This window comes from Lepisosteus oculatus, chromosome 6 (genome assembly GCF_040954835.1).
Source record: "Lepisosteus oculatus isolate fLepOcu1 chromosome 6, fLepOcu1.hap2, whole genome shotgun sequence".
Classification (NCBI taxonomy): Eukaryota; Metazoa; Chordata; class Actinopteri; order Semionotiformes; family Lepisosteidae; genus Lepisosteus; species Lepisosteus oculatus.
In genome coordinates this window covers 2,000,299-2,013,763 of record NC_090701.1, presented here as the reverse complement: position 1 = coordinate 2,013,763, position 13,465 = coordinate 2,000,299, and the positions used below count along the sequence as shown (strand labels likewise).

At 43.2% G+C, this 13,465-nt stretch overlaps 1 long non-coding RNA gene across 1 annotated transcript in view; it reads right to left on the bottom strand.

Annotated features, from left to right (window-relative positions):
• The window catches only part of LOC107078309 (uncharacterized), a 99,020-nt gene that overhangs the window by 12,562 nt on the left and 72,993 nt on the right, over positions 1-13,465 (bottom strand). The window contains exon 5 of the long non-coding RNA XR_011189842.1: positions 5,374-5,432. This is a non-coding gene — a long non-coding RNA (uncharacterized lncRNA). The remainder of the gene's footprint in view (positions 1-5,373; positions 5,433-13,465) is intronic.

Here is a 13,465-nt window from a genome sequence, read left to right as displayed (position 1 = left end):
CCAGCAGCAGCCTTAGCTTTTCCCAGGAGGTCTCCCATCCAGGTACTAACCAGGCTCACACCTGCTGAGCTCTAGTGGGGGGTTGGTTGTAAGCGGCAGGGTGATAAACCCAAAATTCATTTCACTCCCTCTGCTCTTCTCTGAGCATGCTCCTTTTCTAGCTCAGCCAGTAGGAAGTCCCCTCTCTTCAGCTGTTTTAACCTGTATCCTGCCACCCCGACTACTTGAAGGCAAGTCAGATTGTCTTTTTCTTTTGAAATGGAAAGAAAAGGCTTTCCATTTCAAAAGAAAAAGACTTCAATTGGTGAAGCTACTATATACAGTAGATTTAACAGTCAACAAAACGGCAGGGAGTTTGCTGTACTGGCTCCTGTGTTCTTTTTCCTCTTTCATACCATCCCATTAGAGAATAAGTGACATTTCTATGGTGAGGGAAAGCAGGGCCCCATCCTATTCCCCTTTAGTTATTCAGCTGCCCCTCTCTAGACCTCGCACGCCTGAACAGGGTAGAGATCAGGGTAGGGACTGAGGAGTGACGCACTGTAGTGGTTCAGTGAAGAAACGCACCTGCTGTGAATGCAGGTCCCCATCCTATTCCCCTTTAGTTATTCAGCTGCCCCTCTCTACACCTAGCACGCCTGAACGCTCACGTCTAACGTCTCCACCCCCGTCCTCCTCCCCCTCTTTCTGCGTCCCAGTTCCCCCTGGATGAGCGAGGCCGCGGCCCCTCCTGGACAGGCCAACACAGTGGGAGTTGCACTCCTCTGCTTCCCAGCTGCTGGAGAAAGTTGGTCTCTCGCTAATTCTCCGGAGGGCGCAGCTCCGGGCTCCCAGATGCCGCCGGACCAGCCGACCCCCAGGGTCTACGATCGTGCTATCCACACTGGGCGTTCTCAGTGCGGCGCTGTCCTCTACTAGCCCTGCCCACTCTTATTTACTGTACATGAATGCAATCAAGAGTACAACCCTGTGACTCTGCAGTGAAGTTTCAATTTTTCTGCAATTGCTCAAGGTGTGCCGAAAGTTCAGTTTTCCTGGAAGTGACAAGATTCACACCTATAGCGCCTACACAGTCCACTCCTGGTGTGTACGCACTGCGGCTGCTTCAACAATTGCCCACAGTCTGATCTGGCAAATGGTCACTTTTCCCACGATCTAAACCTTTATAACTGCTTCCTGAAAGTCGTTCACTTCCTCTTGCAGAAAAGGCACTTGTGGTAAATGGTCGTTTGCAAATTCTCACCCGATTCTCTGACAGCGCACTCCTTTGGATATCTAAAATCCGTGATCCACCTGTACATTGTGTGGCTCCTTTGGACCATTTTTAAGTATAAATTCACAATTTTACAGTAGTCCTTTTCCTCAGTTATTCAGCTGACCTGCTAGGCAAATGTTGCAGTCAGTTTCTGTCATGTCAGCCAATGTCCATTATGAATTCCAGCCAAGAATATATAGCACCATTATTACTAGCTGTAAATTAAAAACAGTCTCACCACATTATTTTTTTAAATGTGTTGTAGTATTATTTCAGGACATAGAATAAAATGGCAAAATGGTGTTAATTATCATAATTACAGTAATGTGTTTTTTAAATAAAGGATTCGGGAGTCTTATTGGGGCACACCACAGAGAAAAACCTGCAGCATGACACCTCCTCAGTGGAGTGTGGCATAGTGTCCTGCAGGTTCACTAGAAAAGTAGTGCAGCAGCTCACATCTGAGTAACTCAGGTTTTTACTTTCTTGTCCAGACACTCAAGACATAATTCTTAGTTTTAGCTATAAAACAGCCTAGTGCTGCCCAATTCATTGAATTAGAATAAATGGTTTAATGGTTGAAAATATTAACTCTTCATTCTATCTAATAATAAATTATTTTGACAAGAATGGTGTGTACCTAAGCAAAACTAAACAGAGCTTTTGTTTTTCTTTAGTCAGTTCTTTTTTTCTGTAGATTTCTATCTTTTGTCTATGCTGTTTCTTCTGAAACAAAGCTCTTTCTTCAGTTCGAAGGCCCCAATATTGCAACATGAGTGTTTCTCTGACTGGTGAAAAATTGCACACCACTTCCTGTCTCCTGACAAGGACATCCCAATGCTCAGGTTGTACTTCTATATTGCTGAATTTCATTGTGAATGTTTAGAGAAAAATATTCTGTCTATCTCTCTGCCTACCTGTCTCGCTGTCTGTTTTAGCTGATTGATGTGTTAAAGCACTTTTGTTTTTTTTTTTCCCTTTTTTTGCCGTTTTCTCCAACTTCGCACCAGTGCCTCCGCCCCCTCAGACAGGGCATCGACTTCTGCCAGTGCTCACCGTTTGGCTTTTCCCCATCTCCCCACTGTTACGGAACATGTGCTATGATTGTATTCACTTGCATTTTTTATTTTTAAATTTGATGTTACAAAGCTGATCATTTGAAACTGTTGAGACTAGAAAAAGAGAACAAGGAATAGATGCTATTGCAAGGCACTGTCATAATAATGTTTTTAAAGAGTTTCTTTCAGAAAACAACTTAGGAGTAGTTTGGAAGGGTGACAGAAGTGCCAGGTATCAGAATACGTTACTAACTGTAAACTATAAATCAAGAGGAACTTGATTAAAATCAATTCAACACTAAGATAGAACAACAACTTCTAAGATATTAAATTTATCTTCAACAATTTATCTTTAACACTTTAATTCACTTAAGCTATGATGTTCAATGAGCAAAGGCAGTAGCACTTAACAAGAAACAAGGGCAAGTCCCAGGAGGTAATACCCTGTAAAGCAGTGTGCTGTTTCTACAGCTGGAGCTGTAGAAGTCTGTACTAATCCACAATAACACAATGGTAAGGATCTGTTGATTTCAAACTGGTGCTGCTATATCTGCAGTAGTATCTCATGGTTTCTGTGCATTTTGTTTTACGAAATGGAATCTGGGCACTTGGTCAGGTATGTAACATCGATGCAGCCTTCCCAAGAGGTTTAAAAAAATGCATCCCATCAGGCTTGTCACTCCAGCTTGTCACCCCAACAGAGAAGAAGACAAACTCGAGTAAAAGAATTGTGTCCTTTTAATTGGTTATGTTAACATTTTTCTGTAATAGAAATACTAATTTTATTCCAAATTCTCTAAATTTTTCTGATGTTTTTTAAATCTTTAGCCTAATATTTAAAAACCTCTGCCACAAAACACTTTACCTGTATCATTATTCCGTGTCTGACAGACTCGAGGTAGAATTTAGTTTCAAACATAAAAAGCAAACAAACATATGTTCACAAATTGGACATTGAAAACTCATACATTTAAATTAGTGTACCAACTGAGTAGGAACATAGAGATGTTAATACTGTACTGAACTGCAAAATGAAAAGGCACACCAAAGTAGGGTGGAGAGGCTCCACAGCTGAAATGTTCTGCTTGTTCTTTTTCTTTTACTTTTAAGTGAAGCCTCTACTTGTTCCCAGATAAACACACACACACACACACTAGCTGCTTGTTTGTAAGGATATTGAAGGAGACAGAAGAAGAGCTTGGTGTAATTTTACTGGTGTACTTTCATGTGCATAATTCCTGTCTGTGTGTACTGAAGTATGTAAGCAATACTAAGCTGCCTTACTAGATGTCTGGAATGTTCTGCTTTTTTGGTAATGTTCATTAATTAAACATTAACTTTCATCAAACATTTAAAATCACTCATTGACTGTTTAATCTGTTTACAGAGCATGAAACTTCATAGTAACCTTGATCAGCTTTAAATGTTTTGGAACAAGTTTTCCTCCTTCCGTAACAACCTCCACATTTCAAAGTACGCTTCATGACCATATGTAAATAAAATTAATGGATTGTTCCTTTTGTAAAGGGTAGTTTTACCCTACAAAATTAAATAAAATGCAGAATAATACTTAGAACTTTTGAAATAATGTTTTAGATAGTGCCTTCCACAAGCAAAATGGCAAAGCACTTCACAGGACAATGCAGACAGATGCAATATAAACTGACTTAAGATGACACTATTTGGTCAGCAATCCAAACAAACATGAATATGTTAATAAAATCCCACATTTAAAAGTATGCAGTAGAAACAGTTTCACAGTCTGTTATCACCTCAAGAGATCATTCCATTGCCTAGGTGCAAAAATAACCCAAGCCTGGGTTTTCTCTCTTTCTCAGTATTAACCAACAGCCCAATCACATCTTCTCTCCAGACCTACAGATGCAGCCATTCAAAACAAGGGGGCGATACCGCATTATTTTGCAATGCGCTTCTCGCGGTGTAACACAAGTTATCCTATATTCTCCTATAGTACCGCATGATACCACGTTACTGCAAGTAAAATAATAGTATCCAGAATTTCCGCAAGGTGGAGCTTATAAAGCTCAACCTCCCATGTTTGAAACTGTCGCCATCAAAGTCTTTACCGAAGATATTACTAATAGGATTTATAATGAATGACCTTGGACAAGCTGTAAACTCAAAGTATTGCCCTGCTCCACATTTGTTTTTCATTGACCGTCTTTGTAAAAGTAACACCACAGCATTTTGTTGATCCAATCATGCATCTGTTTCCGATCATGCAAAGTACAGTAATTTTTGAGAATCTCTGATTCACCATGCCTTTCACATGCTCATAAAAGATATTGATTTAGGAACAAACATATTACTATATGCACAACTGTACTGTATACAGTATGTATAGTTAATGTCTTTACTGTGCCCGTTTAAGTATTGAATATTCATATGGAATTTTACCACTGAAGGGAAATCTTAGTAGCCAAGCATAGAAAGAATAGGAGCATAACGCGTGAAGACCATAAACCATATTCATTTTGGAACATAAACATACAGTATTACAGTATGTAAACTGTATATGGCTGGTCTTGGTACTTTAAAGAAAAAATAAACACCAGTATTCCATTTCTCCCTAAACATTTTAAGCATCGAAGTCTTTAACCAACGTGAAATAACGTGTGTTAAAAAGTGGTAGTTTTAAGCGTTTCTGCGAAAACGCTCGATTCCGGAGCAAACAAGCTTACTTTTAGAATTTGATTAATAGGGAATATAATATGTTATCACATATCTAAAGAAATTAATAACGATATAATTATATTCATGTACTACAACACAATTGTACACGCTGTACAATGTCTGTTGATACTGTTCGTGTAGGGCTTTTTTCACCACTCGTCATGTGAACTTGCAAGTGGCGCTGTGGTCTAGGTGCCGCACTTGTAAACGAGAGGTAGGCTGTTCAAATCCAACCAGCGCCATGACTTTTCTTTTAACAAATATTTCTGTAAAAAAATAAAATAGCAATATTACGGATAATTGACTTTTTATATTTCTAAATATCACACGTTTGAATCCAAGTCATTTTTTAATAACGATAGTCACCTTCTTTCCTTCTGACAATGGTTCCTGCTTCTGCCGTGTGGGAATCCCTTCAGATCTCCCTTCAGATTTAAAAGGTTATTAATAATATCTTCGGTGTCGCATCTTTCCAGTTTAGCTGATCTTTTGCTGCCCATGCATGCTTACACAGCTCAATGGGTAAACTATCACAAAGCTTTAGAGAACTTAACATTTTTATTCTCAACAAATTGTAAATACAACACTTACATTGGTGTTATTAATTTTTCACTTGAGTGTATGGAGGATTGTCAACTGTCACTGAGAGCAGATCCCCCCCACCTCTTAGGCTGCGCAAGCGATTTTTAACATTTTTATTAAGAAATGGAGGCTGTATGCGTTGCAATATAAACATTTACTGTCAAACGTTAACAGATCATCTTTAAATCAATTGTTGTTTTAAAGTGCAATGAAATACAATATTGTTGTTTTTATCCTGTAAAGCATTTTGAGAAGCCACCTTTAAAGGCGCTATATAAAAGGCGCCGATTCTTATGGAATGTGTTTTCTTTCAGCATGGAATAAACCTATTACTTGATTCTTATGGATGCCTAGTTCCACCAGGGATTAAAAAAAAACATGGAATCGTGCATCTAAGGAAATAGCAGTATAACTATATTCTTGCACAAACAGTAGCATGTTGCATTATTAATGTGGGTGCCTCCTCTTGCGAGAAAGCTCTAAATTGCATTTTGAGGGCTGTTTGACTTTTTTTTAAATTACAACCCATAAATAAAGCTGATACTGTTTAGACTTTTAATTATTTTAAACTATTACAGCAGCACAATGCAACGTAAATCGCTACCTTTGTCTTCTGTGTAATAATGTTCACCTCTCTGTCCAGCAAATTAACAATAGTAATAATAATGAACTTTATTGTATATGGCGCCTTTAAAGGTGGCTCCTCAAAGCGCTTTACAGGATAAAAACAATAATGATAGGCTGGACAAACTATAATTCAAAAAAAAAAGACATTGACATGACTTTAAAACCTATAAAAACAGATTTAGAGAGTTAATTACTAATTTTTATGCGCAAAAAACGGGTGATCTTGTGCAGCTGTTTCACCGTTTTAAACGAATAAGAAATTAGATTGCTCATAAATCTAATCACTTATTCTACATAAACACAGCGTAATTGCTCTATGAAAATGTTTTTTCCTGTTAGTTTTGGAGACTTTGATCGAAACTGATTTGAGATGTCAGAACGGATTTATTTTCTGTGCATTTCTGTGTGCGCGTTTCCTACATTGTTTTGTCGAGATTTTAACTTTATATTTAGGCTCAGGATGTCAACTATAAATCGTACACTAATTACTAGCAGTAAATACTGATGTTTTGTTCCCTCTTACCACAAAAATATATATATGTATTGTAGCTGGAATGAACTTTTTTTCCATATGTGTCTCTACCTACTGCGACTCGGAATGGTTAAAGATTGTCGACAAGTCAGACACCCAGAGGTGGGGAGGGCGTCTTTCCGCCTCCATAACTAAAATGCCAAATAGGAGTGGCTTAAGCGACATACACAGTCGTGTAACTGACAGTTTGAGATAGCCTATCGTGTAAATTTCGCTTTGTTGCTGATAGGTTAAGCTTTCTAAACTCTGCCCCAAAGTCATGTGACTGATTTTTCGCCCTGTTTCGTTGGTTAAACGCAATGATCACAAGCACCACCATGGTAACTGGGATGTGTAGTTTTGAATTCAGTTTGAATTATAACTGTACGTACTGTCTTCATATTTGGCCAGGGCTTTAAAGAGGGGGCGCGCCAAAATTTTTCGGTGCCGTCGTCTCCGCTTTAAAGGTACCCCCGTGCTGGAAGAATTTGACCTTGGAACGTTTACATGCATAGCTGTGTTGTTGGGCAGGAATTACATTTAGGAATCATATTTTTTCAATGTTATCCTCACATTTTTTTTCTCCCCTATATGGCCATATCCAGTACACACCATTGTCCTATAAGGGAATTTAATCAAACTTGCCCAAAAAGCAAAAGCTTCAAAAAGAGTGATTATTGCTTTTAAACTCTTGCACTTGCTTTGAATTCACAGGCATACTATCAAATGAAGCCAAAACTGATCGAGTATTCCTGACTCTTAACCTAGTTAAGCCTGAATTCACGCTAATTAAGAACGCCATTGAACATGAAATCTTCCACAGTAGAGTACTTCTCAAAAGTTGACTTTTGCCATTAGTGATACATTCTGTTTGGTTTAAAGAGGGGGCGCGCCAAAATTTTTCGGTGCTGTCGTCTGCGTTTTAAAGGTACCCCTGTCGCGGAAGAATTTGACCTCGGAACTTTTACCATTGCACTTTGACAGAATGTCTTTAATTAATTGTTGTCAGAATATCACCACCTCCAAACAAGAACAAAACTGCAACGATATTATTAACTGGCTGTTTCAGTAGCTTAAAGTATATTTTCAAAGTAATAATTTAACAATGTATGTAAATGTTTTAAGATATATCTGTGTCAATGTCTGTATATTGTATTTTTAGTTTTTGTTTTGTTTCACATAAGTTTTGTGAAACTAGAGTGTCATATAGAGTTTTCTTTTAACAAAAACACTTCATTGAAATACTAAAATAGCAAATGGATACTATGGACACTAAAGTTTATTGACATTTATATATTTCAAAATAAAATGTTCGTACTGTACGTACAGAACACAGCGGTACCGCAGGTTGAACTGTAGGGCGCAAATCAACATGAGTCCAAAAGCTCAAAATTATGTGCATTCGCCTGGCCCAGCGCGGTTTTCAATCACTCCCTGCGGGAGTAACGAATGCTGTAACGAATAAAACCAATTTCACAGTTATTTTCAAAGTAGAAGGGGGCTTTCCAGCGAAAGACACCGCCCCTCAAAATCCCTTTTTTGCTTACAGTAGTACTTAAGTACAGTACAGTAAATACAGTACTTACAATAGCAATTCTCACAATACGAAAGCTAGGTGTTAGCACAAATTATTAGTAAGCAATAATATTAAATTTAGCACTGTAATAAATTGTGCTAATAATAAAACCTATTCTACTCTGAGAAAGTAGGGGGTAGGAAGAATGCCCGTGGACTTCTCACTGCCTGCAATATTATGGACACTCAAATGACTTTTTTCTTCAAAAATCGTCCAACATGGCTTCTAGTAAGTATTGCACAGTTGCGCAACAGTGCGCACTTGTGTTCAGGAACCAAGCCGGATCAAACGTAGCAAGAAATCCTTTTAGTCTGCTTTCTACAGTGGATGTGTGCCATTTCGACACCGAATGTGAGGCTTGGGGAACATGTTGACAAAACGGTAGGCTGGAGTGCTTCAAAGAACGAATGTATAACTGCTCTGTTGAAACCCCAGCTCGGGATGGGGTTTGCATTCTCACACCAGGCATTTAACATCACTTTATTAACCCTATACAATTTCTTGCATTAGGAATTCGTCCTTTCGCATACCCCAGCTTGCTCTCCATGAGACACTGACACACAGACAGAGAGAGAAGCATCTCATTTGTGATGCTCAGCGCTGGATTGTGTCCCAAGCAAACTTGAGGACAAGTGAAAACATGCTCCCTCCTCTGCCTTTTTTCTCTCCTGAAACTGTTGGTGGCTTGTAATGCGTATTGAGCAGTTGAGAAATTGTATTGCAGAACCGAGTCAGATCAAATGTTGCAAGAAATCCTTGTCGTCTGCTTTTTACAGTGGACGTGTGCGATTTCGACGCCGAATGTGTCCCAAGCAAACTTGAGGACAAGTGAAAATGTATTCCCTCCTCTGCTTTTTTCTTCCCCCAGACTATTGGTGCCTTCTAGTGCGTATTGCGCAGTTGCGCAACCGTGTGCCGGAACGGAGTGGGATCGAACGTGCCTTCTAGTGCGTATTGCGCAGTTGCGCAACATTGTTCCGGAACGGTGTGGGATCGAACGTGCCTTCGAGTGCGTATTGCGCAGCTGCGCAACATTGTTCCAGAACAGTGTGGGATCGAACGTGCCTTCGAGTGCCTATTGCGCAGTTGCGCAACAGTGTGCCGGAACGGTGTGGGATCGAAAGTGCCTTCTAGTGCGTATTGCGCAGTTTCGCAACATTGTTCCGGAACGGTGTGGGATCGAAGTGCCTTCTAGTGCCTATTGCGCAGTTGCGCAACAGTGTGCCGGAACGGTGTGGGATCGAACGTGCCTTCGAGTGCGTATTGCGCAGTTGCGCAACAGTGTGCCGGAACGGTGTGGGATCGAACGTGCCTTCTAGTGCGTATTGCGCAGTTGGGCAACATTGTTCCGGAACGGTGTGGGATCGAACGTGCCTTCTAGTGCCTATTGCGCAGTTGCGAAACAGTGTGCTGGAACGGTGTGGGATCGAACGTGCCTTCTAGTGCGTATTGCGCAGTTGCGCAACAGTGTGCCGGAACAGTGTGGGATCGAACGTGCCTTCTAGTGCCTATTGCGCAGTTGCGCAACAGTGTATCGGAACGGTGTGGGATCAAACGTGCCTTCTAGTGCCTATTGCGCAGTTGCGCAACAGTTTGCCGGAACGGTGTGGGATCGAACGTACCTTTAAGTGCGTATTGCGCAGTTGCGCAACACTGTTCAGAAACCAAGTCGGATTAAATGTTGCAAGAAATCCATTTTATCTGCTTTTCACAGTGGATGTGTGCGAATTCAACGCCGAATGTGAGGCCTGGGGAACATGTTGACATGGCACTAGAAGTGCTTCAGAGAACAGATGTCTGACTGCTCCGTTGAAACCGCAGCTGGGGAAGGGGTTAGCATTCAAACACCAGATATTTGTGATGCTCAGCGCTGGATTGTGTCCCAAGCAAACTTGAGGACAAGTGAAAATGTATTCCCTCCTCTGCTTTTTTCTCCCCCCAGACTGCTGGTGGCTTATAGTGCATATTGCGCAGTTGCGCAATTGTGTGCCGGAACGGAGTCGGTACGAACGTGCCTTCTAGTGCGTATTGCGCAGTTGCGCAACCGTGTGCCGGAACGGAGTGGGATCGAACGTGCCTTCGAGTGCCTATTGAGCAGTTGCGCAACAGTGTGCCGGAACGGTGTGGGATCGAACGTGCCTTCTAGTGCGTATTGCGCAGTTGCGCAACATTGTTCCGGAACGGTGTGGGATCGAACGTGCCTTCGAGTGCCTATTGCGCAGTTGCGCAACAGTGTGCCGGAACGGTGTGGGATCGAACGTGCCTTCTAGTGCGTATTGCGCAGTTGCGCAACATTGTTCCGGAACGGTGTGGGATCGAACGTGCCTTCTAGTGCCTATTGCGCAGTTGCGCAACAGTGTGCCGGAACGGTGTGGGATCGAACGTGCCTTCTAGTGCCTATTGCGCAGTTGCGCAACAGTGTGCCGGAACGGTGTGGGATCGAACGTGCCTTCTAGTGCGTATTGCGCAGTTGCGCAACATTGTTCCGGAACGGTGTGGGATCGAACGTGCCTTCTAGTGCCTATTGCGCAGTTGCGCAACAGTGTGCCGGAACGGTGTGGGATCGAACGTGCCTTCGAGTGCGTATTGCGCAGTTGCGCAACATTGTTCCGGAACGGTGTGGGATCGAACGTGCCTTCGAGTGCCTATTGCGCAGTTGCGCAACAGTGTGCCGGAACGGTGTGGGATCGAACGTGCCTTCTAGTGCGTATTGCGCAGTTGCGCAACATTGTTCCGGAACGGTGTGGGATCGAACGTGCCTTCTAGTGCCTATTGCGCAGTTGCGCAACAGTGTGCCGGAACGGTGTGGGATCGAACGTACCTTTAAGTGCGTATTGCGCAGTTGCGCAACACTGTTCAGAAACCAAGTCGGATTAAATGTTGCAAGAAATCCATTTTATCTGCTTTTCACAGTGGATGGGTGCGAATTCAACGCCGAATGTGAGGCCTGGGGAACATGTTGACATGGCACTAGAAGTGCTTCAGAGAACAGATGTCTGACTGCTCCGTTGAAACCGCAGCTGGGGAAGGGGTTAGCATTCAAACACCAGACATTTGTGATGCTCAGCGCTGGATTGTGTCCCAAGCAAACTTGAGGACAAGTGAAAACGTGCTCCCTCCTCTGCTTTTTTCTACCCCTAGACCCTAGACTGTTGGTGGTTATAGTGCGTATTGCGCAGTTGCGCAATTGTGTTCCGGAACCGAGTCGGATCAAATGTTGCAAGAAATCCTTTTCGTCTGCTTTCTACAGTGGATGTGTGCCATTTCGACGCCGAATGTGAGGCTTGGGGAACATGTTGACAAAACGGTAGGCTGGAGTGCTTCAGAGAACGAATGTATGACTGCTCTGTTGAAACCCCAGCTGGGGATGGTGTTAGCATTCTCACACCAGGCATTTAACATCACTTTATTAGCCCTATACAATTTTTTGCATAAGGAATTCGTCCTTTCGCATACCCCAGCATGTCTCCATGAGACACTGACACACAGAGAGAGAGAGAAGCATCTCATTCGTGATGCTCAGCGCTGGATTGTGTCCCAAGCAAACTTGAGGACAAGTGAAAACGTGCTCCCTCCTCTGCCTTTTTTCTCCCCCGAAACTGTTGGTGGCTTGTAATGCGTATTGAGCAGTTGCGAAATTGTATTGCGGAACCGAGTCGGATCAAATGTTGCAAGAAATCCTTTTCGGCTACTTTTTACAGTGGATGTGTGCGATTTCGACGCCGAATGTGAGGCTTGGGGAACATGTTGACAAAACGGTAGGCTGGAGTGCTTCAGAGAACGAATGTATGACTGCTCTGTTGAAACCGCAACTGGGGATGGGGTTTGCATTCAAATACCAGACATTTGTGATGCTCAGCACTGGATTGTGTCCCAAGCAAACTTGAGGACAAGTGAAAATGTATTCCCTCCTCTGCTTTTTTCTCCCCCCAGACTGTTGGTGGCTTATAGTGCATATTGCGCAGTTGCGCAATTGTGTGCCGGAACGGAGTCGGTACGAACGTTCCCACTAGTGCGTATTGCGCAGATGCGCAACCGTGTGTCGGAACGGAGTGGGATCGAATGTGCCTTCTAGTGCCTATTGCGCAGTTGCGCAACAGTGTGCCGGAACGGTGTGGGATCGAACGTGCCTTCGAGTGCATATTGCGCAGTTGCACAACATTGTTCCGGAACGGTGTGGGATCGAACGTGCCTTCTAGTGCGTATTGCGCAGTTGCGCAACATTGTTCCGGAACGGTGTGGGATCGAACGTGCCTTCGAGTGCCTATTGCGCAGTTGCGCAACCGTGTGCCGGAACGGTGTGGGATCGAACGTGCCTTCTAGTGCGTATTGCGCAGTTGCGCAACATTGTTCCGGAACGGTGTGGGATCGAACGTGCCTTCTAGTGCCTATTGCGCAGTTGCGCAACAGTGTGCCGGAACGGTGTGGGATCGAACGTGCCTTCTAGTGCCTATTGCGCAGTTGCGCAACAGTGTGCCGGAACGGTGTGGGATCGAACGTGCCTTCTAGTGCGTATTGCGCAGTTGCGCAACATTGTTCCGGAACGGTGTGGGATCGAACGTGCCTTCTAGTGCCTATTGCGCAGTTGCGCAACAGTGTGCCGGAACGGTGTGGGATCGAACGTGCCTTCGAGTGCGTATTGCGCAGTTGCGCAACATTGTTCCGGAACGGTGTGGGATCGAACGTGCCTTCGAGTGCCTATTGCGCAGTTGCGCAACAGTGTGCCGGAACGGTGTGGGATCGAACGTGCCTTCTAGTGCGTATTGCGCAGTTGCGCAACATTGTTCCGGAACGGTGTGGGATCGAACGTGCCTTCTAGTGCCTATTGCGCAGTTGCGCAACAGTGTGCCGGAACGGTGTGGGATCGAACGTACCTTTAAGTGCGTATTGCGCAGTTGCGCAACACTGTTCAGAAACCAAGTCGGATTAAATGTTGCAAGAAATCCATTTTATCTGCTTTTCACAGTGGATGTGTGCGAATTCAACGCCGAGTGTGAGGCCTGGGGAACATGTTGACATGGCACTAGAAGTGCTTCAGAGAACAGATGTCTGACTGCTCCGTTGAAACCGCAGCTGGGGAAGGGGTTAGCATTCAAACACCAGACATTTGTGATGCTCAGCGCTGGATTGTGTCCCAAGCAAACTTGAGGACAAGTGAAAAC